Consider the following 25,298-nt stretch of genomic DNA (forward strand, 5'->3'; position numbering starts at 1 on the left):
GTCATTTTCCATGTCAAGCACTGTTCTTGCTCTCTTTAGAGAGGCTTTGCTTAAAAGCAATGGAATGTCTGCTAGGGCCAACCTCAGTCTCTGTGTTACACTTTGTCTGTCCAATTTTTGCAGGTTTTTTCAGCCTTTTGGTAGAAAATATCACTTTTTCTTCTCTAAATCTAAATAATATATGGCTATGTGTTTTAATCTTGTTTACTTTTTTTTATTTAATTTTTATTTAACTCAGTGATGTAACCATCTAGCCATTCTTGTCCACACACAGTATAGGTGCATACTGTGTCTATCATGGCTGCACCAAAACACTTTGTCATAAAGATTTCTGCAACAGAAAGCGACTCTTTCGTGTACAGTGTAATATTGCATTCTTTCTTATTTTCTGTTTCATTGTTAAAAATCCTTTTTAACGCTTACTTAATTGACACAAAAGTCAAATCTGCACATGCCCTTAGTGCTAACTGTCGATTTTTCATTTTTAAGTATCGGGAAGCTCCATTTTGTACTTGCGCATCCGTGAGTAGCGTTGTTCAAAATTGATGATGTAATCTGACATAGATACACCACTATCTCTCTTAATTCGGTCAAAGTTCAAGGAAGCTTCATATGTTCTGTCTTTTTCTTCCTTCAGAAACAAACCATTAAGTTTTGTTAGTAAAGTTGCCATCCCGCTGTCGTTATTCAAATCGCCTACCGGTATTTCCATCGCAGTTTCCCTTGCTCGTTCTCCTCTCTGTGTAGTGTGTGTAGTGTAGTGTATGTAATGTGTATCCATTGTGTATGTGTTTTGCAAAGGACTCGAGATATGACTTTCTGTTCTATGCACAGTGAAAATTGTTCAGCTCAATAAGATCTAGAAGTGTGTTAAGTTTGACATATATAAGTGCAAGTGTGTACATGTAAGCTACGCTTAAAGAGTCCAGACTCTTAGGCATCCAAATGGCAGCAGATTCCAACCAGTGTGCCTATTTTTAAGCATGTTAAGACCCCTAAAAGTGCACGCATGTTTAAAAAGAAACAATAGAAAAAAAAATTATTATAATAAAAATTATAATAAAAATAAATATAGTTGCAAGAAACAATGGGTGATCCAAAGCACTTGTGCCCTTGCTACCCGGGCGCACCACACAACCTGTGTGCCTTTGAACACGCTAAGACCTCTTTTGAGCGTGCTAAGACCCAGGCGCTAATATCACTGAAAAGGGCATAAGTTTAAGGCTGGCCATGTCTTCCTGGTGCGCCCGGACGATGATGGTGCAGGTGCTTGCTTGTTTATTATTTATATAAGTTGTAGCATCCTTGTTTAGATATTTTAATACTTTACTGCATACTGTAGTGGCTAAATTTGGTGATAAAGATAAAATAAAACCTTTATTAGTCCGACAAGTGCAAAATTTGTTTTGCCACGGCAGAAAATGGACAGTAAAAAGTAAAAAATTACAACAGAATAAAAATTAAATAGAAAAAAATACAAACAATATAAAATGTACACTATACAATCTGGATATAAAATATGGACATCTATGTAGTAAAATATTTACATCAATATCATTTTAGATTATATGTAAGCAGAGTTGACTAGGTGAGATGTCTGTACACAATGAGTATAGGTATACATAGAGATACATAGTTAGTGACAGGCATTTATAATAATGTTTAAATGTTTTAAATTGCGCACTTTGTCCAGTTATGGTGGTTCCCCCAAGACAGAAAGAAAACTGGACATGTTCCACCATAGTATTGCACATAAATAAAGATATTGCACATGACTAGAAAATTGTACATGTTTCATCATAATATTGCACGGCGTATTTGATGTGTGTGTTTGTTCGTTTGTGCATTTGCTTGTGCGTGTGTGGTCAGAGTCTAAGTTGTACTGTCTGACAGCGGTTGGCAAGAAAGACTTACAGAATCTCTCCGCCTCTCTCCGCCATCTCTCCGAATCTTCAGCCTACCACTGAAGGAGCTGCTCAGTGCTGTCAGATACTCCTGCAATGGGTTGGGAGACGTTATCTAATGTTATAAGAGTACAGCCCTATCTGACCCATCGTTATCAGTATGTAGACTTAAATAGTGATTATTCTGCATGTTATCTGGTGGAATTTGGTGTTCCACAGGGTTCAGTTTTAGACCCACTGCTTTTTTTTTCCTTTACATGCTTCCTCTGGGCAACATAATCCGTAAGCATGGTATTAGTTTTCATTGTTATGCTGACGACACACAGTTATACAGTGGTGTGAAAAACTATTTGCCCCCTTCCTGATTTCTTATTCTTTTGCATGTTTGTCACACTTAAATGTTTCATCAAAAACTGTTAACTATTAGTCAAAGATAACATAATTTAACACAAAATGCAGTTTTTAAATGAAGATTATGTTATTAAGGGAGAAAAAAAACTCCAAATCTACATGGCCCTGTGTGAAAAAGTAATTGCCCCCCCTTGTTAAAAAATAACTTAACTGTGGTTTATCACAGTTAAAAGTTCAATTTCTGTAGTCACCCCCAGGCCTGATTACTGCCACACCTGTTTCAATCAAAAAATCACTTAAATAGGAGCTACCTGACACAGAGAAGTAGACCAAAAGCACCTCAAAAGCTAGACATTATGCCAAGATCCAAAGAAATTCAGAAAAAAATGAGAACAAAAGTAATTGAGATCTATCAGGCTGGTAAAGGTTATAAAGCCATTTTCAAAGCCTTGGGACTCCAGCGAACCACAGTGAGAGCTATTATCCACAAATGGCAAAAACATGGAACAGTGGTGAACCTTCCCAGGAGTGGCCAGCCGACCAAAATTACCCCAAGAGCGCAAAGACAACTCATCCGAGAGGCCACAAAAGACCCCAGGACAACAACTAAAGAACTGCAGGCCTCACTTGCCTCAATTAAGGCCAGTGTTCACGACTCCACCAAAAGAAAGAGACTGGGCAAAAACGGCCTGCATGGCAGATTTCCAAGGCGCAAACCACTTAAGCAAAAAGAACATCAAGGCTCGTCTCAATTTTGCTAAAAAACATCTCAATGATTGCCAAGACTTTTGGGAAAATACCTTGTGGACCGACGAGACAAAAGTTGAACTTTTTGGAAGGTGCGTGTCCCGTTACATCTGGCGTAAAAGTAACACAGCATTTCAGAAAAAGAACACCATACCAACAGTAAAATATGGGGGTGGTAGTGTGATGGTCTGGGGTTGTTTTGCTGCTTCAGGACCTGGATGGCTTGCTGTGATAGATGGAACCATGAATTCTACTGTCTACCAAAAAATCCTGAAGGAGAATGTCCGGCCATCTGTTCGTCAACTCAAGCTGAAGCGATCTTGGGTGCTGCAGCAGGACAATGACCCAAAACACACCAGCAAATCCACCTCTGAATGGCTGAAGAAAAACAAAATGAAGACTTTGGAGTGGCCCAGTCAAAGTCCTGACCTGAATCCTATTGAGATGTTGTGGCATGACCTTAAAAAGGCGGTTCATGCTAGAAAACCCTCAAATAAAGCTGAATTACAACAATTCTGCAAAGATGAGTGGGCCAAAATTCCTCCAGAGCTCTGTAAAAGACTTGTTGCAAGTTATCGCAAATGCTTGATTGCATTTATTGCTGCTAAGGGTGGCCCAACCAGTTATTAGGTTCAGGGGGCAATTACTTTTTCACACAGGGCCATGTAGCTTTGGATTTTTTTCTCCCTAAATAATAAAAACCATCATTTAAAAACTGCATTTTGTGTTTACTTGTGTTATCTTTGACTAATAGTTAAATGTGTTTGATGATCAGAAAAATTTTTGTGTGACAAATAGGCAAAAGAATAAGAAATCAAGAAGGGGGCAAATAGTTTTTCACACCACTGTATAACTGTATGTCTCAGCAAAACCAGATGAGTAAAACCAGCCTACTAAAGTTGAGCATGTGTGCAGGACATAAGAGATTGGATGCTAAGTAACTTCCTTCTGCTTAATCCTCATAAGACAGAAGTTCTAGTCATAGGACCGCATTCAGCTAGAAGTAAGATTTTAGATCACACTGTAACTTTAGATGGCCTTTCTGTACCATCAAGATTCAAGATTCAAAGACCTTTATTAATCCCAAAGGGAAATTGCTCTTGGTTATACAGTTGCTCTGATTAATTTACCGGGAAGCAAAGAAAAGTTAGATTAGGAAAAATATATATATTAGACAGGAAAATAAAATAAAAAAAAGGAAAAATTTAAAGAAAAATAGCACATAATTTAGTTACATATTGCACTAGAACTGTAGTGTAAGTAAAAAGAAGTATTGCACAAGTGTTGTATAATCAGATATTGCACTTAGAACATTGAGTTGTGTAAAAAAAAGTGTCATAAAATGTTATTAACCAGGAACTACTGACAGTCCCTTTCAAAATGCTAGAGAGAAGAGTTATATAATTTTATGGCCATAGAAAGAAAAGATCTTCTGTGGCGCTCCGTAGAACACCTGGTCATAATTAGTCTCTGGCTAAAGTTGCTCCTCTGGTCAGTGAGAATTCTGTATAGCGGGTGAGAAGGATTGTACAAGATTGTGCGTATCTTGGATAGGATCCTCCTCCTTTCCATGACATCAATAGAGTCCAGATCCAAGCCCAGGACAGATCCGGCCCTTTTAATGATCTTGTGATTATAGATTCCAGCCTTTTATTTAAAGCTCATGTAGATATTATTATTATTATTATTATTATTATTATTATTGTGTGAAGCTGCTTTGCTACAATGACAAGTGTTAAAAGCGCTATACATATTATATAATATATATTAATTGAATTAAATTCAATTATCCAACAGGGATGACAGTTTAGCCACCATTTTCCTGTCACTCACCACCTCCACTGGGTCCAGAGGGCATCCTAGAACAGAGCTGGCCCTCTGGATCAGCCTGTTTAGTCTCTTTCTGTCCCCAGCAGAGATACTGCTGCCCCAGCAGATCACACCATAAAAGTTGGCTTATGCCACCACAGAGTCATAAAAAGGACTTTATGATTGGGTCTTGCACTCCAAAGGACCTGAGCCTCCGCAGCAGGTACAGCCTGCTGTGCCCTTTTTTGTAGAGTGCATTTGAATTGTGAGTCCAGTTCAGTTTTATTGTTTAGAAGAACACAAAGGTACCTATAACTCTCCACAGCCTTAATGATAATGCTTTGGATGTTCAGTGGTTGTAGTGGAGAATGTTTGTGCCTGCAGAAGTCTACCACCAGCTCCTTGGTTTTTTTCCAGTGTTGATCTGGAGGTAGTTCCTTTGGCACCTGTCTACAAAGTCCCTGTTAAGTGCCCTGTACCCCTTGTCAACCCCTTCAGTGATGAGGCCAACTATTGCAAAGTCATTGGAGAACTTCTGCATGAAACAGTTGGTGGTGTTGTGAGTGAAGTCTGCAGTGTAGATGGTGAAGAAGAACAGAGCCAGAACCCTACCCTGTGGGGCCCTTATACTGCAGACCTATTACCCTATTCAGGATAGTACAATAGATAATTCATGGATGAATATAGAGCACCAGAGCAATTTTTAGCATTACCTCCTGTATTGGGGGATGGTGGGGGTGATAGGGTGTCATTGCATAGTGCTACTGTAAATGTTCAGTAATTTGTATTTTATAATAGCGTTACATAGACATCCAATTATGAGTGTAAATTAATTGTATTTCTCCTACAAATTTAATCAAATGCACCATAGCTGCTAGAATTCTACATGTATTGACTGTGTATTGTTGTATTGTCTGCTTCAATCCCAGCTACAGCACTTCATTTATCAAGATTCCACTCTTCACAATTCTAATAAGACTCACAATCAGTTTCCACTCACCAATGCATTATTTAATTCAATTCAATTTTATTTAGTTTACCAATGGGCATTGTCACAAAGCAGCTTTACAGAAGCAAAAAAATAGAAATGAGGTTGAAAGTGTGAAGAAATATGTAACTTTATTTGTCAGGTTGTTCTTAATTATTCTCACTTCTTCTCTCTCCATGTTTAACAGCAACCACCACAAATATCCTCATTTCCCACCCTGAGAAGTACACAATTTGGTATCAAATTAATTTGTTATAATACTAAGGTTTGATAACAAATTAATTTGATAAGGTTTCAAGTAATTTGGTATCATACTAAGGTTTCCTAGCTTTCCAATGGTCACTCTATTTAATCCAGCTGGATTTCAATCTGGAAGTGTTCACCAAAATAACATGTTGCAATGACAAAGCCACTCTCGATATTTTCATCGATATTGCTGTCAAGCTCAAACATCTGATCTAAGAACCAAATGTTTCCATGGCATATCCTATTAAATCTAATCAGCTGAAACCCATGCAAGTGGCATGGACAAAGATACACCAGGAAGAATGGGGAAAGGAAAAATAGAAGAGACTCTGTTTCTACTGTGGCAACCCAGTCACACCTGTGATCACGCTTTGGCACAAGGATTACAACACCACTCGGAAAGGGACCTAAATGCATCTACAATCCATCCTGAGTGAGACAAACCCCTGTATGGATTATTGCTCATTTTGATACAACTTATTGTCCTGGACAGAGGACACCTTACTTAACACATTACGAAGTACTAACCTCAGTAATCCCTATGTCATGAAAAGACAAATTGCCATAAAATTACGATTATCTTCCAAAATCTATTGAAAAGCCTTCCCACAAGTACCTTCAATTGTATCAGGCATGTGTGGAATGATTTGAGATCCATCAGTTGCATTCTTTGGGATATCAAATTAAGTTAAATAAATTTATTCATCCATTATCTATCCCCCTGTATCCAGTGGGGTCAGGGTCTATGTGAGGTTATATATATATAGTGGCGTGGGAGGGGCAGCGGCTGATGACCAGCATGCCTTGCGGGGGGTTCTGTGTGTTCACCCTGTTGGGGAAGGGTGTTTGGGGTAGTGGCTTCGGCCCTGTTGTGTGTGGGTGTGTGATGTGGGGAATTTGCTCCGGTTCATGCTTAGGCTGAATTGGAGGTAGGTTCTCGTGTGAATGTGCTGCTCATGCTATACATGCTGTGTGCATAATAAAGTACTCCCAGCCATTGCATTGGGCAGCAATTAAGCTCACCTTTCTCTCCAACATTCTTTCCAGCAGTAAAACGCTACAATATATATTTTGAAAGTGTGATAAATGGTGAACAACAATGATTCACCAGGTCACAGGTCCACTCCTTTCTTTCCGCACTGCTCCAAGCACACCTGTTTCTATCTCAGTTCATTCAACTTCAGATTTTGTTTCTCGACCACGATTCTGAATTATAGACATTGTTGACTCTTTGGCTTTAAACCTAACCTTTCTATGACCATGGTTTATCTCTGTGGACATACTTTTGCACTCCTTCACAATGTTCCTGCCGTGCGTCTGCCATACAGCCCTGCAAAATAATCTCTCTTACCACAAAGCAACCTTATGATATATGTAATAAATTTGTTTGCTTATAACACTAAAAATAAATACGTAATGACTATATAGGCTGGGGTGCTGAAGGGGACTGTTCGAGGAGTTGTATTTTATGCATGAATACAGACAAGTTATTCCCTTTGTCATGTGAAAAGCCTTTTGACATACAGTAAGAAATGCTCCTCTGTATGTTATCTGCAATGACCTGAGTTCTTATAGTTATAAACACTGTAAAAACATAAGTGTTATGTAATGTTTACATAAACAGTTATGTAAACATTTTATATATTGACCATTTTCATGCTCTTTGAAAGTTCAAAGGTAGGAGAGATGCATAACCATACCAGAACCCATGAATCATAATCACATATTTTTCACTTCTGCTAATAAAATGTATCTGCTGTAAAAATCCTGTCTTATGAGTTATTGTTTCACCTACTGTTTCTGACTGAAGTAATATTCTGGCATGAAAGTCAACATGTCTGTAGCTTTTTCCTTCCAATCTAGCAATCTTGTATCTTTTCTTTATGTCAGACTGCACGTTCACCTTAAAACAATCCGTGAAACAGTTTGGGACTTCAGTCTATAAGTATCCAGTCATTCCTTAACATTGTCTGATCTTGTCATTTAGTAATTAGGTTGCTGCATTGCTTACCCAAAACGCATCACTGGGATAGTGTTGTTTTTAAAAGTTAGAAATAACCCAAATACAATCTCAAAACAACACAACATCTATATTTACTTGAAGCATTTACACTGCTTATTGTAATGTCAGGTAATATCTGTGTTTCCGCATTACATTAAAAGCTCCTTATGTCTATAACCGATGTCAGAAATCCTGAGTGGTGAATGTGACAAACACTGGAGAACCCTGCATAACATCTGGTTTCACAAAACAGATATCAGATATATTATTATTATTATTAGCTGCTTACAACTGATTAAATTGTTTAATAAACTGCAGTGGTCTGAATTATATATTTATTTATTTTTCCTTAGAGACACTATTTACTGTATAGTGCTTGCAGTTTGACATAGCAATATTTATGCACTTACTATCATCAGAAGCTGTTTGATTTTTGAAACAAATAATATTGTTAAATGATTGTTTGAAGTTATATTTGCAACACTGAGATATTAATTTAACAGTATCCCAACATCAAATTAATTTACCTTGAAATACAGTCTGATTTTGCCTTATGTGTTTTGCGCCAGGACATTGCAAATGGATTACAACTGTCATACAACATGAGGGATTCTGCTCTGTAGTGGGTACTAGCAACATTGCAATCTAAAGATTTAAATAGGTAACTGATTAGCAATTTGTATGTTATTATTGAGAACATGACTTGCAGCTAAAGATACTTCTATGAACGAGATGGTGGAAACCTTGTTCCTAGTAGTGGGTAACCCAGTTGTTTTAGGCCGGCATGGTCTGTAATATTGCATGTTAATTGGATAAAGAGGTCCTAGATAGAAAGCGAGAGAGTACTATTTTCAAAAACAAGAAGTCAGGACAACCAAATTTGCTGGAAATGCTCCTCACACAAAATGTGCATCCAGGCTCAGTGTCCAAATACGGTGTGTTGATCTTCTCTGACCCCTAGCGAATAGCAAAGGTCTTTGTTGCCAGCTAGAAACATGCTTCAAGCTTTATGATTGGCCAGACTGTTTATACACAACTGTCAATGTCAAAAACACCTGGTAATGAAAAAAACCTCTAAGGTACTGTTAGCCCATAGTTCCCTATAATATAATTTGTGCTATAATCAATAGGGTCTCTTTGCTAAAATTTGATATGTTGCATACTATTGATTTCATAATGCCTATTTTATTTTTTGGTGTGTTTTTTTTCTGGTGCTTTGATTATTATTTTTTTATTATGATAACCCAAATGCTATAAAAATTATTTGCAAGTTATGAAGAAGAGCTAGACATTTATCACCAAAATAATAATAATAATAATAATAATAATAATGCTTCTTTTTAGGTGTCTGTAATTATTAAGTACTTTTCTTTTGCATATACTTGTGTTATTTAGGTACTGTATTATTTGTAATTTTTTCTCTATTATTATTATTATTATTATTATTATTATTTACAAATAATCAGAGAAGTAATAGCTTGACTGTTTTTTTCTTTCTGTTTTTGTTTCATCAGAATCAATAAATAAAAGAAGAATGACATTTTTTAAAAGTATTTTTTACTGTGAGAGTTTATTGTCATAATCTTCTGTGTGTGAGATGTAGAAGACATCAGGTTAAGTCTTGAATCTGAAAAATAAAGAGAATTTTTTTTACATTTAATTATATGTTTATCATGTTCTTTTATATATATAACTTTTTTAAAAGAAAAAAAAAAAACTTTTGAGAATGACAAACATTAATTGTCACAAAGTCTGATGTTGTCAAAGTCTTTAATTGAAATTTACATTTAAGTTTGTTTTTGTAATCTTCTTTATTTACTGTTGGCATGACACAGGACTGACAGTAGAGCTCACATTCATTCATTTCAACAAGAACAGCAAAGAAGTCACTTCTTTTCAGGAAAACCATCTGGGAAAGACTGATATTCTTTAAAAGGTACAGGGATTGGACTGTTGAGGTATAAAGGTATAAAAAGTGAGTTCTACCATCAGTCCTGCATCATGTCAACAGTAAACCATCCTGATGTCATTCATGTGTGGGATTGCTTCCCGGAAAAGGAACACAGCCATGAATGAAGAATGGTACAAAAACATCCTCTGAGCAACTTATCCCAACCATTCAGGAACAATTTGGTGATAACCAATGCATTTTCCAGCATGATGGAGCACTTTTCCATAAGGCAAAGTAATAACTAAGTGTAACAAAACCATGGCCAGGAAACTCCTCAGACCTCAATCCCATTAAGAACTTGTGGTCAATCCTCAAGAGGTAGGTGAACAAAAACCCACAAATTCTGACAAACTCCAAGCATTGATTATGGAAAAATAAGCTGCATCGTTCAGAATGTGGCCCAGAAGTTGATTGAGAGCATGCTAGGGTGAACTGCAGTGGTCTCGAAAAAGAAGGATCAACACTGCAAACATTGACTCTTTGTATAAACTTAACATAATTGTCAATAAAAGGCTTTGTCACTTATGAAGTGCTTGTAATTATATTTTAGTATAACTTCATTTTGTCAAAGTAACATCTGACAAAAACATATAAAAACACTGAAAAAGCAGACTTTGTAAAAATTAATATTTTTGTCATTCTCAAAACTTTTGTTCTTTTCTTGGAAAAGAAATGTCACATACCATTATTACCACCACCACGTACCACCTCCTCCGCCACCTCCACCTCCACCACCTCCTCCTCCGCCTCCTCTGCTACCCCCCCTGCCTCCTCTGCCACTGCCGCCTCCTCTGCCACCTCCTCCACCACCTCCGCCGCCTCCTTTGCCTCCTTTGCCGCCTCCTTTGCCTCTGCTGCCTCCGCCACCACCCCCACCGCAGCCTTCACCACTGTCATCACAGCATCCACCACCACCTCCACCATCCTTACCATCCCCATCATCACCCTCTTCGCTACCGCTGCTTCCACCGCCTTTGCCACCTCCTTTGCCACCTCCTTTCCCTCCACCGCCACCTCCTTTGCCTCCGCTGCCACTTTCTTTGCCTCCTTTGCCTCCACTGCCACCTCCTTCACCACTTTCTTTGCCTTTGTTGCCACCTCCTTTGCCTCCGCTGCCTCCATCACTGCCACCATCCCCACCATCCTTACCATCCCCATCTTTGACATCGCTCTTGCCACTGCCCTTGTTCTGACTGCTGCCCCCACTATCATCTGCTGGAAGACAGCCTGAAAACCATAGCATTTGAGAAAAAATGATCTATAACATATTATTGTAATTTCATTACATACACATCAGGTTAAAAAGATTAAGCAGGTGTGTTAATGAAGAAGAGACATGCTGTTAGTATGCAGAGGAGCTGAAGGCTAAAACACCTTATTGGTGAGTGGGATCAGAGAAGACTGGCTTAAACTGAAAAGAAGTCTACTGCTGCTAAATTAAGCACTCTTTACAAGCATGGTGAGCAGTAAAACATCTGAGAATGCACAACACATTAAACCGCGTTGTGGATGACAGCTTAAGACAGGGTTAACTCCTGTGAGTTTGGGTAAATCTGTGTCCATGGTACCCTCTTATTCTCTTTAATATCTGACACAAGTGGGCTCTGATGTGTCCTAAAGCAGTTGTTGCTCATACAAAACAAGGTTTGATGTACATGCTGAGATGGTTCTCTACAGAATACAGTTGTAAAGCGTAGTAGCTTGAACCAATCTGGTCATTTGCTTCTTACCTATCTGGTTAGTAAAACTTTTTCACTCACAGAACTGTTGTTCACTTTATTCCTTTTTTCCCCACACGATTCTGTGTAAATTTTTTTGCTTTGTGTAAAACTTCTAGAAGTAATAAAAGAAAAAACTAAGACCAGCGCAGTGGCATACCAATATTTATGCCATGATTACAATTTTTGTTTATCCATATACGCACTTTCGAATGAGCTGAATTTAATTTTTACGACCACTGAAAAGCTCAGTAAAACTTAGTAATGGCTCCTTACAGCCCCTTTTGGTCCCAGTGTGAATTCTGTCATGTTTGTTCATGTAGTTAATACTGGGAGGAAATTAGGAATATATTAATAAATTTTTAGTTTTTCCTCTTGACATGAATGTCTTGGTATCAATTCTCAAGCACCATTATCGAGGCATTATCAATTTTTAAATGCATTTAGGGGTCATCAACAAAATAATTTTTAAGGAAAATGCTGATGATAAAACACAATTGAAAGCTATATTACATGAAAATTTATCATTACATAAAATCTGATGCACAATAATTAATTAATCCTTAAGGCCACCAGTACCAATCGGTGCATAGCCAATGAAAGTTCTCCATTGTAGAGGACTTTCGCTGTTTCTGTAGCGGTTGTTTTTTCCGGGGCAGGTAGCTAGCCCACCGCCCAACCCTTCCCCTTTCTCATCCGGCACTTGGGAACCAGCAACGGTGGAGCTCTAGACCTCTGGCTGCGAGGAGTTACAGCCTCACCCAGGAACCGAACCAGCAATTTCCGGATGATTGGGCGAGCAGTTTTCCACTGCACCACTCGAAGGCTCAATGCAGCATATAAATGTTTTAATCTAAAATGTCTGTGGTTTGATTATTTTTACTAATTTTATGAAAAAAGTCTGATAACAAATTTACGATATCATTTTTATTCCTAAAATATATGTGGCATAGCTGCCAACTTTTTAAAAAAGCTTGGAGTGGGAGTCTAAAAGTATGGGCATTGGTTTTGCGCGTACACGCACATGAACTCGGGTTCTGTATACTTTATTAGGACAGAGATAAGTACATTATCTGCACTAAGTTTAATCATACACAATTGGCTGCTTTTTTCCGAGCTCCGCCAGACTGACCAATTTTTTTTACTTTTTCATCAGTGAACATATATAACAGATAAGTATTTTATAGTATTTTATAATATACTCACTCGAAACGCCTGTCATATCGCTAAGTTTTAAATGTTTTGCAGCACACCGCATTTAGCCGGCTAGCCCATTAGCATCGCTAGCCCATTAGCCCGGCTATCACAAGTTTGCCTACGCTTTTTTACACAGATTATCTCTATTTTTAAACACTATGTTCGTTGTGTCTCTGCCTCTGAGTGCAGGTGAGGATACATTGGAGCTGCACTCATGGATTTGGAGCTGGAGGCCATAGAGAAGCAGATCCGCGACCTACAGTTGAAGCTAGCCCGGCTACAGCAGTCCCACCTGTCTCAGGTAAATTCTCGGGGTGACACAATTTCTCAGACAACCTTAACCCTGCATGTTTTTCTGCCCAGGTCCAACGTACCACAGACGCGGCTCGGCCAGGTTTCCTTCACCCTGGCGCCGGGATACCACGAAGCCTGGATACAGCAGCAGCGAAAAAGGACCTCTCCTCCTCTGCCGCCACCCATCTTCGAGATTGCGACCCAAAACCGCTTTGCTCCGCTCCGCGAGACGGTACACGATGCGCTGATCATCGGAGACACCATCATCCGGCACGTCCGCGCTACCACGGCTAAAGGTAAGGTGCACACTCGCTGTTTACCAGGTGCTCATGTTCTTGATGTCGCTGCACAGGTGCCTGCGGCCTTGAGGAAGAACATTGAAGCTGTGGGCCTTAATGCTGACAAGAATGACACCAGGCTGAGGCAGACGGCGATCCTAAAGCAGGACTTCAGGAGCCCGGTTGAGAAGGTCCACAGCACATCAACCACAACAAGGCCGCTTCCCACATTTCAGCGAGCAATCGAGAGGTTCAGTAGATTAATTGCCTTTAATGAGTGGTTACGATCTTGGTGTCAAAAACAGAGATTACCCTTTGTTGATAACTGGAATGTTTTCTGGGAGTGTCCTAGGCTCTACCACACCGATGGCCTGCGCCCTAGCAGAGCTGGAGCAGCAGTCCTTTCAGACAACATCTTCAGGACACTACAAACCATCTGACAGGCGGTAAGTCATACCTTAGATTCCTTAGATATTAGCCGTAAAACAACTCGCCATACTGCCAGTACACAACAGCTCTCACAATTCAGCTTGTGTTTAGAAGGATGAACTGTTACTACCAAACTTAGGAGCATCTTATCCGCTGAGGTGGAAAGAGTAATAAAATTTTTTACTCAAGTAAAAGTAATGTTACTTCAGTGAAATTTTACTAGATAAATTTTATCTTTCAAATATTATATTAGAAGATAAATTCATAGGTTTATTATCTAATAATATAATCTAATATTACTATTATAATAAACCCTAGGTACGAGACAGCCCTCAAGACCATTAATACAAATTCTTATATAATGTTTATTTTGTGACAAATTGATTTTTCAGGGGTTTGTCATGAATGTGCAAATAAATAATTATATATAATTAAAAATATATTTTTTTATAATGATAAATTGGACGAAACTAATTTTATTATAACAAACAATATAAAGGTATACATGTATTTGAAAAAAATATTAATATTTCTATTTTTTCATATACAACATATTTATTTTCATATTGCTTATTTTATTGTCTCACGTAATTTGTAAACCATTAACCTATGAATTTATGTTCTAATATAATATTTGATAGCGATTATGTAGGGGGGCAATCAATGTTACAAAAATAAATGAGCCGCTCTTATTCCATTTCGTCAACCAATCGGAGGGCTTGTGATCAATGTTTCTACTGTCGATGCATATCGCCTTTTAAACCAACGCACAAACGCTCAATAATCCTAGACAACTCAATCCAGCCATACTAATCATCAACAACAGGTGTGCTCGAAGAACCAACTTAGCCAGATCGTAATTAGCACAATGATCTCCTCTTTGGCTACGTTTACATTGTCGGGTAAATGTGACCCAATTCCGATTATTTGCTCATATGTGACACATATCGGATATGTTCTATGTCCGTGTAAACAGGTAAAAAACGCATGCATTCCGATATTTCAAGATCGGTTTCAGGCCTCCTTCATATGTGGAAATAAATCAGATTTGTGCTAATGTGATTGTTGTGTAAATGGACAGATCGGATTTCCTGAGGCATTGTGTTCTGTACGGCATTAAAACTGCGACTTCTTTGCGGTTTAATGACGTAATGTTATTCTCCGGTGGAAGCACGTGTGAAATTATAACATCGCAGGTGACATGAAAAAGGAAAAGCACCCAGCCCCCCCCTTTTTTCAATGCTTATTAGGGCTAAATAAAATTAAGAAATCAGTATTTGGTAAATGAAGCATATGCGCATGCTGCAATTATGCCGTTTTTTTCTCCTCCTCCGTTTTCAAACCATGGTGACGTTTCGCGAACTTTGCATATATTGCAGAGCGTCAAGCATACTTCACCTTCGTCTATCTTGGCTAGTGTGTAGCGCAAGAACCTCCCTTTAAGTATGCGCGATGTCTCAGATGGCATGGCAAGTGTAAACACGTGTATCGGATATGAGCCATAATTGAAAGAACGTGTAAACAGACGGTCAAAAACATCAGATGTCAGCAACAAATCAGAATTCGGCATCGAGTCCTGCAGTGTAAACGTGTGTCAGTTCATCTCTGATGTGTCAAGCGACGTACGACGAACGGACCCCCGGACTCCCTAAACCAATAACAGTGAATAAATTCCCTCTTCCCAAAATAAATTGCAGCCACGCCCCTACTACTAGTGAGTGCACAAACATACAGTGAAATGATCTACAAATATATACAAACACCAACCAAACCAAAGGGACAAAGCAATAATCAAAGTCAATGGAGTCAAAAAGTCTAAACCAGAATACACAACCAAATATCAAAACGCCAAAATCACAATTTCTTTCCTCTTTCCTGGGTCTCGCTCCGGTTTATATATGGTCGCGCTAGTCGATGACGTCACTCTAAGGGCGGAAGCGACCGTGTGGAAGGTCATGTAGATGTCGATGTGGGGACAGTCAAAAAACCTGGAGTGGAGTCTGGAGCGGCGCGCGACCAGGACATGATACACACGCGAGCGCAACGAAGCATTTATACAAAGCATAAGTTTTTTATTATTTTTGCATTTTCATTCATTTGTTTTACTCAGTAGCGAATATGATTTAAAATGTAGCGAATTACAATACTTCAAACAAAACATACTTAAGTAAAAGTAAAATTACAGATTTTAAAAACTACTTTACAAAGTAGTAATCTACCCATATAAATACACAAAAAAACTACTCAATTACAATAACGCGAGTAAATATAATTCGTTACTTTCCACCTCTGCTTATCCGTATCTGATGCAGAAAAGCTAGTTCATGCATTCATGACCTCCAGACTGGACTATTGTAATGCATTACTAGGTGGTTGTCCTGCATCCTCAATAAACAAGCTTCAGTTAGTCCAAAATGCAGCCGCCAGGGTTCTCACTAGATCCAGAAAATATGATCATATAACCCCAATATTATCATCCCTGCACTGGCTACCTGTTCAGTCTAGAATTAATTACAAAATAGTATTACTTACATACAAGGCTTTAAATGGTTTAGCTCCCACATACCTAACCAGTCCTCTGATACGCTATAATCCACCACGCTCCTTAAGATCACAAAACTCCGGACTTCTTGTAATTCCCAGAACTTCAAAATCTACAAAAGGGGGCAGGGCTTTTTCATATTTAGCTCCAAAACTTTGGAATAGCCTTCCAGACACTGTTCAGGGCTCAGACACAGTTTCCCAGTTTAAAAGTAGACTCAAGACGCATCTCTTTAATCTGGCATACGCGTGACTCATCCCATAACCTCATACTCCAGTACATCTATCCTGAATGGCAACTACGCTAATTCTCTCCATCTGTTCTGTACTTTTCTACCCATCCCGAGGCATCTGGAGATTGTGCCAGCTTCAGTAGACAAAGGCCAACCCTGCGAGGATCCTGAGGCATCCAGAGAAGGACCAGCTCCAGCTGGATTCTGCTTCATGATGGTTGGAGCTACACATCCTGCTCCTGTGCTTCCAGTGATCCAGACCCCATCTGCCCTCTGCACCTACTGACTCCCTGTGCTGAACTGGACTTCATGTTAATTTAAAGAATTTCTTTTATATTGAACTTTCAGCTGCATAACACACATGATGTTATATAATTCCTATCTGTTATCACCAAAATGAGGATGGGTTCCCTGATTGAGTCTGGTTCCTCTCAAGTTCCTCTCCTATTGCCATGTCAGGTTCCTTGCCACTGTCACCCTTGGCTTGCTCATCAGAGACATTTCATTCATCATTTATTCATCTCATTATCATCTAGACACATTTTTCTCACACATACACGCAAAAAAAAAAAAGTTTTTTAATTTTTTTCAATTTTTGTGAAGCTGCTTTGAGACAATGATCATTGTTAAAAGTGCTATATAAATAAAATTGAATTGAATTGAATTGAATTGAATTGAATTGAAAAAACAGTGCATCACTATGTATATTCATGAAAACATTTAGGGGCTAACACACTAAGAGAAAATCCAACAAAACACACCCAATATTTTGTGTAAGGTATAACAGGTCCTGCATACACTCATATTACTGAATCAAGTCACAAAATAACAACAGAAATAAACAGGATAAAAGTGTAGTCAAACATAATGTGACACTAGAGGTGAAAACTACTGCAGAAGGAAAGCAAAAAGCAAATATAATAATAATAATAATTCAAGATTCAAGATTCAAAGAGCTTTATTAATCCCAGAGGAAAATTCTGATTAATTTACTGGAAGGAAATGAAACTAAATGAAATAAATTAGGTTAGGAAAAAATTATATCATACAGGAAAAAATAAATTAAAGAAATAAAAATTTAAAGGAAAACAACAGTAAATGAAAGTATAATAGAACAGAATTAAATATAGCACACAATTAAGTTACATATATTATTATTATTATTAACAACAACAACAACAACAACAACAATAATAACAATAAATCACCAGCATTACTACTACTAAACTCCACTAATCTTGTGCACCAATTGGACAGGTTTTAGTCAATTAGTAGAAAATGTAGGACTGGGTTGGTCCCATCTGGGTAAGAAACCCATAACCATGCAAGGGAAAGAAGCAAGAATGCAGGACCAGTCTTGTTGTTTTCACCAAGCTGCGAATCTAAAAAGGCAGTTTGTGATACCAAAATGACACACCAGCTCAAAATTACACACCATGTGGCAAATGCCAGGTGGGAAAGGTCAACTATGGATTTTCCACTTGTTTCAATGGCAGGAATAATGCACGGCAAATGTATCACCTTTCCCGCTTCAAACAATGGACAAATGTGGTTCCCTTTGCTTTGAAGATGGCAATGTAAAGATACATTACTGTAGTTGCGACTCAACTAATGTATCTAAAACAACTGAATGGAGACCAGTTGAAGACAGTAAGTGGAAGAGGTTGCCAATCTGCGCTCAAAAATCCAAATTAATATCTCCCCTGCTTGGCCACACAAAACTCATGGAACACCAAATAAAAACTGCCCTCAGCATTTAAGGCTTGGTTGGATTAGGTCCAGATGGACTTTGTAAGAGTAAAAAGTTAGTTTCCATTTGCTTCACTTCTCAACTTTACTCCCACCTTTCTGTTGTCTGCAACTCACTCAGGTTATAGAAGGCCACTATATAGGTCAGGATTAGCCAAGCTTTGTGAAAGTTGTATTAATTACACAACCGGGCTTGTCTGTGTCTGCTTATGGAGGATTAAAACCCATATAATAATGGTGCACAAGAATTCCCTGGATATGTAGTATGGGCAAAGAACTTCTGCTAGCAGTTCAGGGTCATCCTGAATGTGACCTGGATTCCACCATATGATGATAATAAAAAGTGCAAGCCCTCCCCACCTTCCAGTCCACCTGTTTAATACCAAGGTAATGTTGCTGGTTAGTCATTTCTCTCTGGACCATTGCACAAACACACTTTAATAACTTTGCACACCTACCTTCACAACTACACTACATGTTTACGTTTACATCCCGGACCAATGCACAAAGACAGTTTAATAACCTCTGCACAAAGACACTTTGTTCTATGCATATTTGCACACCCAGTACAGTATATTTCAATTTGTACAGTATATTTCTATTTTTGTACATCATATTTCTATTTTTTTTTTTATTTCTATTTTTTTCCTAGCACATTTCTATTTTTATTTTTAGTTCTATTTTTCCTGGTTTAATTTAATTTTTCTATTTAATTTCTATCGTATTTCTTTTATTCATATTTATTTCTTATTTGTAAACTTTAATTCTCTTTTAGGGTCAATGGCAGTCGTATAATGCATTTCACTACATTTCGTACTGTGTATGTTTGTGTATGTGACAAATAAAATTTGAATTTGAATTTGAATTTGAGATGGATTGCTGTGTTCCTGGTAGGTCCTCTAATTTGATAGCTCATACATCTTATTGGCCATCTTTTTCACATGATTATGGCTAGATTGTGTTGAAAAGTACAGTACTTTATAAATAAAGTTTCACTTACTAACTACATAATGATCTGCATGGGCTCCATGTGAAAGCATATTTTAATAAATGAGTTCTAGAATAAGGTGTGGTCCATATACACAGACACCCGACTTGCATTTTCTTTAATACACACAGACACATTCCTTTTCACTGTCTATGTCCTTATACGTGCAACTCTTCTGTGTTACCCTAATTAGAACTAGGTCAGTAATAGGTTAATGACTTTATTTATATACTTTTATATTTCACTCAATGCTTTATTATAAAACATCTTGTTAACTTCTTGTGGTTATTACACTGACGTAAAAAAGGCAGGCTATTTAGAATAGACCTTAAAAAATCATTTATTACTATTCTTTTTCAATAAAATTGAGAATTTCAGAATTTAAAACTGATTTAATGAGCATAAGTATTTAAATTTACAGTGAAGGAAAAACTGTATATTGCTGATATGTTTCCTGCAGTTCTAGTGTTTCCTGTAACAGAACAATTTACCCCACAACTAGAAACTTGACAAGTCTTTGTTACTTTTTACTTTAGCTTTTGAAAGTTTATGGAGCTTGGATAAAATTAAAAGCTTATCAATCATCTCAATCTGTGTTTGCCAAGTTTTAAACCTCATAAAATCACTTTTAAGTTAAATTGACCGAACTGGAGATTTTTTTTTTTTGTATGACAACATACATGTATTTACTAAACACTCATCTTTTCAGTGTCCTGCTTGCTAAAAACCCTTTTTCGTTTTTTAAATAGTTGGAGGTTATGTCTCTCTTTACCAATTATACCTGTTCTTTTTTAACATCTTTTTTTTTATTATTTTAATGGAGGTTTGTATTTCTTTTTTACATGAATGAAAAAATGTTTAATGAAAACTTACTGTCAAAGACCAGGGCCAGTGTCAGGAGAAACAACGGCAATATAACCACAGTCTTCATCTTACTGCATGAAATAATATATAACAATAATAAATGCATAGTACATTATTACAAATATTTTTTATTTCAGAAACACTATCAAAAACACACATATATTTAAATAAAATGTAAAGAAACACTGCAGATCAGATGCTAATTTCACTTCACTAATAGATAGATAGATAGATAGATAGATAGATAGATAGATAGATAGATAGATAGATAGATAGATAGATTAGCAAAATGCTATTTTATTGCTTAATAAATTTATAGCAGGTAGTTCACAATTTAAATAACCCAAAAAAAAAAAGCATGTAAATTCAAATTCAAATTTTATTTGTCACATACACATGTAATAATTATTACAAAGCTCAGGCTAAATTAAAATAGTGTTACCAAAAAATTAAAGTAAATTAGAAATCCACAAACAGCGTATATACCTATGTGTACATGTGAACTAAATACTGTGATGGGATATACATTAGTGGAGTCTGTTGGTTAATTTAAAACAACTGTACCTTAAAGTCCCACAATGAGATAGTAAGATTAGACATTTACAAAAAATCAGTATGATTATACGAACAGTTTGACAGCAGAACAGTTTGACATTTTTGAACTTTTACTCATTTACTCATATATATCAGTTATCAGTTTCTAAATTTAAATAATTTACCAAAATTATGGCTGATGATGCTGTTTTTGTATTGTTTTTTAATGTTTCTCATCATCTTCAACAATATTTGTAATTTTAAATGTTCCTTAAGAAACAATACTTAACATTTTCCTCCTCATTCTAACTAATCTCAAAATAGCAAAATGGAGAATTTCACTTCGCTGTCAAACAAAAAACGTATCAAATTTTTAATAAATGCTGTTACACATTACAACTTCAATAAAGGTCAACTGTTCTTTATCTAGAGGAGGTGCACAACATTCACATATTATACCTTAAGATTTATACTTACTGTGATTTTTCTCCTCATAGATTTTTAAAATCGTCTTCCCACTGAATGAATTCAATGTGGAGTAAGATTTATTTCACAGAGGATTGTGGAAGGTGGAGTCAAGAAACATGCATGAGAGGAAAAGAGACAGACTGCAAGAGGGTGAGAGAGAGAGAGAGAGGGAGAGAGAGAGAGAGAGAGAGAGAGAGAGAGAGAATTTAAATTGATGAATTAATTATGCTTCATAATTAAATCATTGGTATAACATATTTATATACAAATCAGTCCATGCAATTTCCAGTATTAATAAAATTATATTTATTTTATAACTTGTTTTAAACCTGCTTCCAGTTAGTATATGTACTAAATACTGTAATAGACTATACATTAGTGGAGTCTTTTGGGTAATGAAAGGCAACTGTGCCTTAAGGTGTAGGATGTTATACAGTGCATATACTTATGTTTTAAACTTTGGTTTCATTATTGATAATGTTTCATATGATCTGCACACTTAAAATATACACACATTTTGCATTAACACTTAATACATACTGTAACTTAATGTGTAATAAAAACGTTATTTTGAACAACATCCATGTATGTATGATCACTTTTTAATTATTGGTGATTGTAACATACATGTGTTGTGAATCCAAACCTTTGGTTAAAGAGTTTCTCAGTCTAATTGACTCAGTTAATCTAATGCAGTCTGTCACTGGTCCGACTTATAAGAAAGGACATATTTTGGACCTTGTGTTGTTGTATGGTTTATGTATTACTGTCAGTGAAATATGCGATTTCAGATCACATGCCTGTTTTATTCATTTGCTCCTGGCTCGGTGATTTCCACCTGTGCTGTTGCTCACAGTGTGCGGGCAATTAACGCTTTAACTGCTTCAAGGGTTTTCTAGTGCTTTTAAAGACTCATTGCTGTTTAATATTGACAATCGCAATGTCAGTGTGGAAGAATTCACTGTCTTATTTGATTGTACATGCACTGAGGAATTGGACTCTGTTGCTCCATTGAGGGAAACACATTGTAAAGTATTGTCTCAACCCTGGTTGGATAATATTACCTGTTATCCTAGACATGCCTGCAGAGTAGCTGAGAAAAAGTGGAAAAATAATAAACTAAAAATTTCATTTGAAATGTTGCAGGATGTGTTATGTAAATACCAGAGAGCTGTAAAATCTGCTAAAACTTTTTTTTCCCAACATAGTAGGTTGTAATGAGTTCTTTTTAAATTTCTTCCTATAATAAGTTATTTTTAATGTTTTAATTCTCTTGTTAATCCACATGATTCAGATTGTATTGCACCATCTGTAACATGAAAACCTTCTAAAATATTTTGTGGACAAGATTGCTGGTCTTAGTTTTCCATCTATCATTGTTATTACTGACCCTCCTATTGTCTCTTGTTGCCAAGATGTCTTTCAGCAGTTTGAACCTGTTAGATTTTCTTATCTTTCTGACATAGTGAAACAACTACGTTCTACAAACTGCCCTTTTGATAGTATTCCTGCAAGCTTACTTAAAGATGTTTTTGATATTGTTGGGCCAAGCATTGTATCTTTGGTTAACACGTCTCTCAGCTCAGGATGTGTATCAGCTGTTTTTAAACATGCGACTGTGCAACCGCTTCTAAAAAAGAAAAAAAAATCTAAATTTTGTCTAATTTTAGAGCCATATCTAAACTCCCCTTTTTATTGACTTTATATCGTTTTTAATCAACTTTAATCATTTCTAGATAAACATAGTATTTTTGAAAAATTTTAGTCTGGTTCTAAGCCTCGACATAGTACAGAAATTGCTCTTTAACAGTCTCTAATGATTTCCTTTTAGCAGTTGACTCTGGTAATTCTGCTGTTTTGGTCCTTTTGGATTTGACTGCGGCCTTTGATACGGTCAGCCACTTGATTCTTTTAACTAGACTTGAACAGTGTGTTGGTATTAAGGGCATATCCCTTAAATGGTTTCAGTCATATTCAACAGGCAGAAGTTTTCCTTTCTGTTCATTTACATAAATTCTTTTCATCTACTGCCCCTTTTTCTTGTGGCATTCCTCAAGGGTCCATATAGGGCCCTATGTTGTTTTCTTTGTATATGCTTCTTTTGGGGGATATTTATAAAAAGCAAAAGATCTGCATTTATTGTTATGAGGATAATGTACATTTCTTTTTTTTTTTTGCCTGTCAAAACAAATGACAAAACTTAATTGTTGTCATTACATGTGCCTAATAGATTTAAAAATATGGTTGGATCAGAACTTTCTTTGTCTTAACAAAAAGAAGACTGAGATTGTTATGTTTGGTCGTCCTAGTGATCTGGGTGCTTGTGTAGATGCACTTGTTAATTTAGGAATGTATATTCGTCCATTTACCAGGAATCTCTGTGTGATTTTTGATGATGCTTTTAAATTTGATAAACAGATTAGTTGTGTTATAAAAGGCTTTTTTTTTCAACTGAGACTGTTGGCAAAAGTCAAGCCCTACCTTCCGTGTAAGGAGTTTGAAAGTGTCTTGCTTTCATAATATCAAGACTAGACTACTGTAACTCTTTCTATGTTGAATTTGGTCAGTCATCTCTTCAGCGCTTGCAGTTGGTTCAGAATGCAGAATTGGTTCGGTTTTTAACTGAGACTAGAAATCTTGAGCACATTACCCCCATCGTAGCTTCACTACACTGGCTTCCTGTTTGTTTCAGGATTGAGTTTTTTAATGAATTAATTATGCTTTATAATAAATCATTGTTATAACATATTTATATACAAATCAGTACATGCAATTTCCAGGATTAATAAAAATATTTTATTAGATTTTATTATTTTTTTTAAGATTTTAAATGGGTTGGCGCCTGTATGTTTATCAGATCTTTTACATATCTGCACTCCTGTTGAAGCACTGAGGTCGTCTAATCAGGTGCTCCTGGATGTTCCGAGAGCCAGATTGAAAAATAGCGACCGAGCTTTTTTAGTGGTGGGACCGAAGTTGTGAAAAGATTTACCTCATAAGGTCTGGTCAAAGTGTTGAAAATATTAAGTCATTACTTGAGACACACTTATATTCTTTGGCTTTTATTTTTTAATGAGTTAAAATTTTGAGACATTTTGACAATTTTTAATGTATTGATTGTGTGTGATCTCTTTTGGTGTTGTGGAAGCACTTTGGTCAACCATGATTGTTTTTTAAATGCGTTATATAAATAAACTAAACTCAACTATTTAAATAGTAATTGAGTGGTATTTAAGTGTATCTTTAGTGCATTCAGGTGTAATGTGGAGTGCTTTTTGTACAGCCGCAGTTGATACAAGTATACAACTAATGCCCGTAATTGCAATATGTTGAAAAATTAGGAGACATCCACAAAAGATTTAAAGTAAATAAATTGATAATCCATTATAATTAGATCATTTTTAGAACATCTTTAAACAAAGCTCATTATATCCCAGTGTAAACATGCTTTCATCAACCCTTCAGCCATGCCTTCAGCCACGGTTATTCTAATACCTGTTAATAGAATACCAAAAAATAAAAAAACAATTTATGCCCTGCTGGGTATAAAGCCATGGGTTTATGCCTTGCACTGCTGGCACATGATTGGCTGTTTATAATTACATGAATGTACAGCTGTAGAGGTGTTCTTAATAAAGTGCTGTGAGTGTGTTTAGTCCTCTATTAGTAAATGCATGTTTGGACATAAAAATAGATTAAAAAAAAAAAAAAGCGAATTAGCTGCTGTGCACAATAAAGTTTCCGGTGCAGTTTCCAGTTATTTTTGTGTGCTCACCAAAAGGTTGTAGTTTCTTGTATGCACCATCTTTTATATTAAATGTATTGTATTTTGGCACACAGATCCTTGAACTTGTGTTTACAGAAACTATGAACCTGCTGCACACTTTTAAAAATGTGACCATATGCAGAGTTAATTTAGTATTAATTATTCACTGTACATGGTGGAGCTAGGTTGGATTATTGTAAAGGCTTACAGTCTGGATTTTCTACTTAGTGAATAAACAAGC

General features: G+C 36.7%; 1 protein-coding gene and 1 long non-coding RNA gene across 2 annotated transcripts in view; both read right to left on the bottom strand.

Annotated features, from left to right (window-relative positions):
- Positions 1–25,298, bottom strand: part of LOC128520493 (NACHT, LRR and PYD domains-containing protein 14-like) — a 550,151-nt gene that overhangs the window by 511,068 nt on the left and 13,785 nt on the right. The gene's annotated exons all lie outside the window — the stretch shown is intronic.
- LOC128520495 (uncharacterized) lies at positions 11,192–21,435 on the bottom strand. The gene is made up of 3 exons (XR_008357934.1): positions 21,301–21,435; positions 20,299–20,360; positions 11,192–11,225 (listed from the first exon to the last, which is right to left on the bottom strand). It is a non-coding gene; the product is annotated as an uncharacterized LOC128520495 (long non-coding RNA).

The sequence above is a fragment of the Clarias gariepinus genome, chromosome 4, assembly GCF_024256425.1.
Source record: "Clarias gariepinus isolate MV-2021 ecotype Netherlands chromosome 4, CGAR_prim_01v2, whole genome shotgun sequence".
Classification (NCBI taxonomy): Eukaryota; Metazoa; Chordata; class Actinopteri; order Siluriformes; family Clariidae; genus Clarias; species Clarias gariepinus.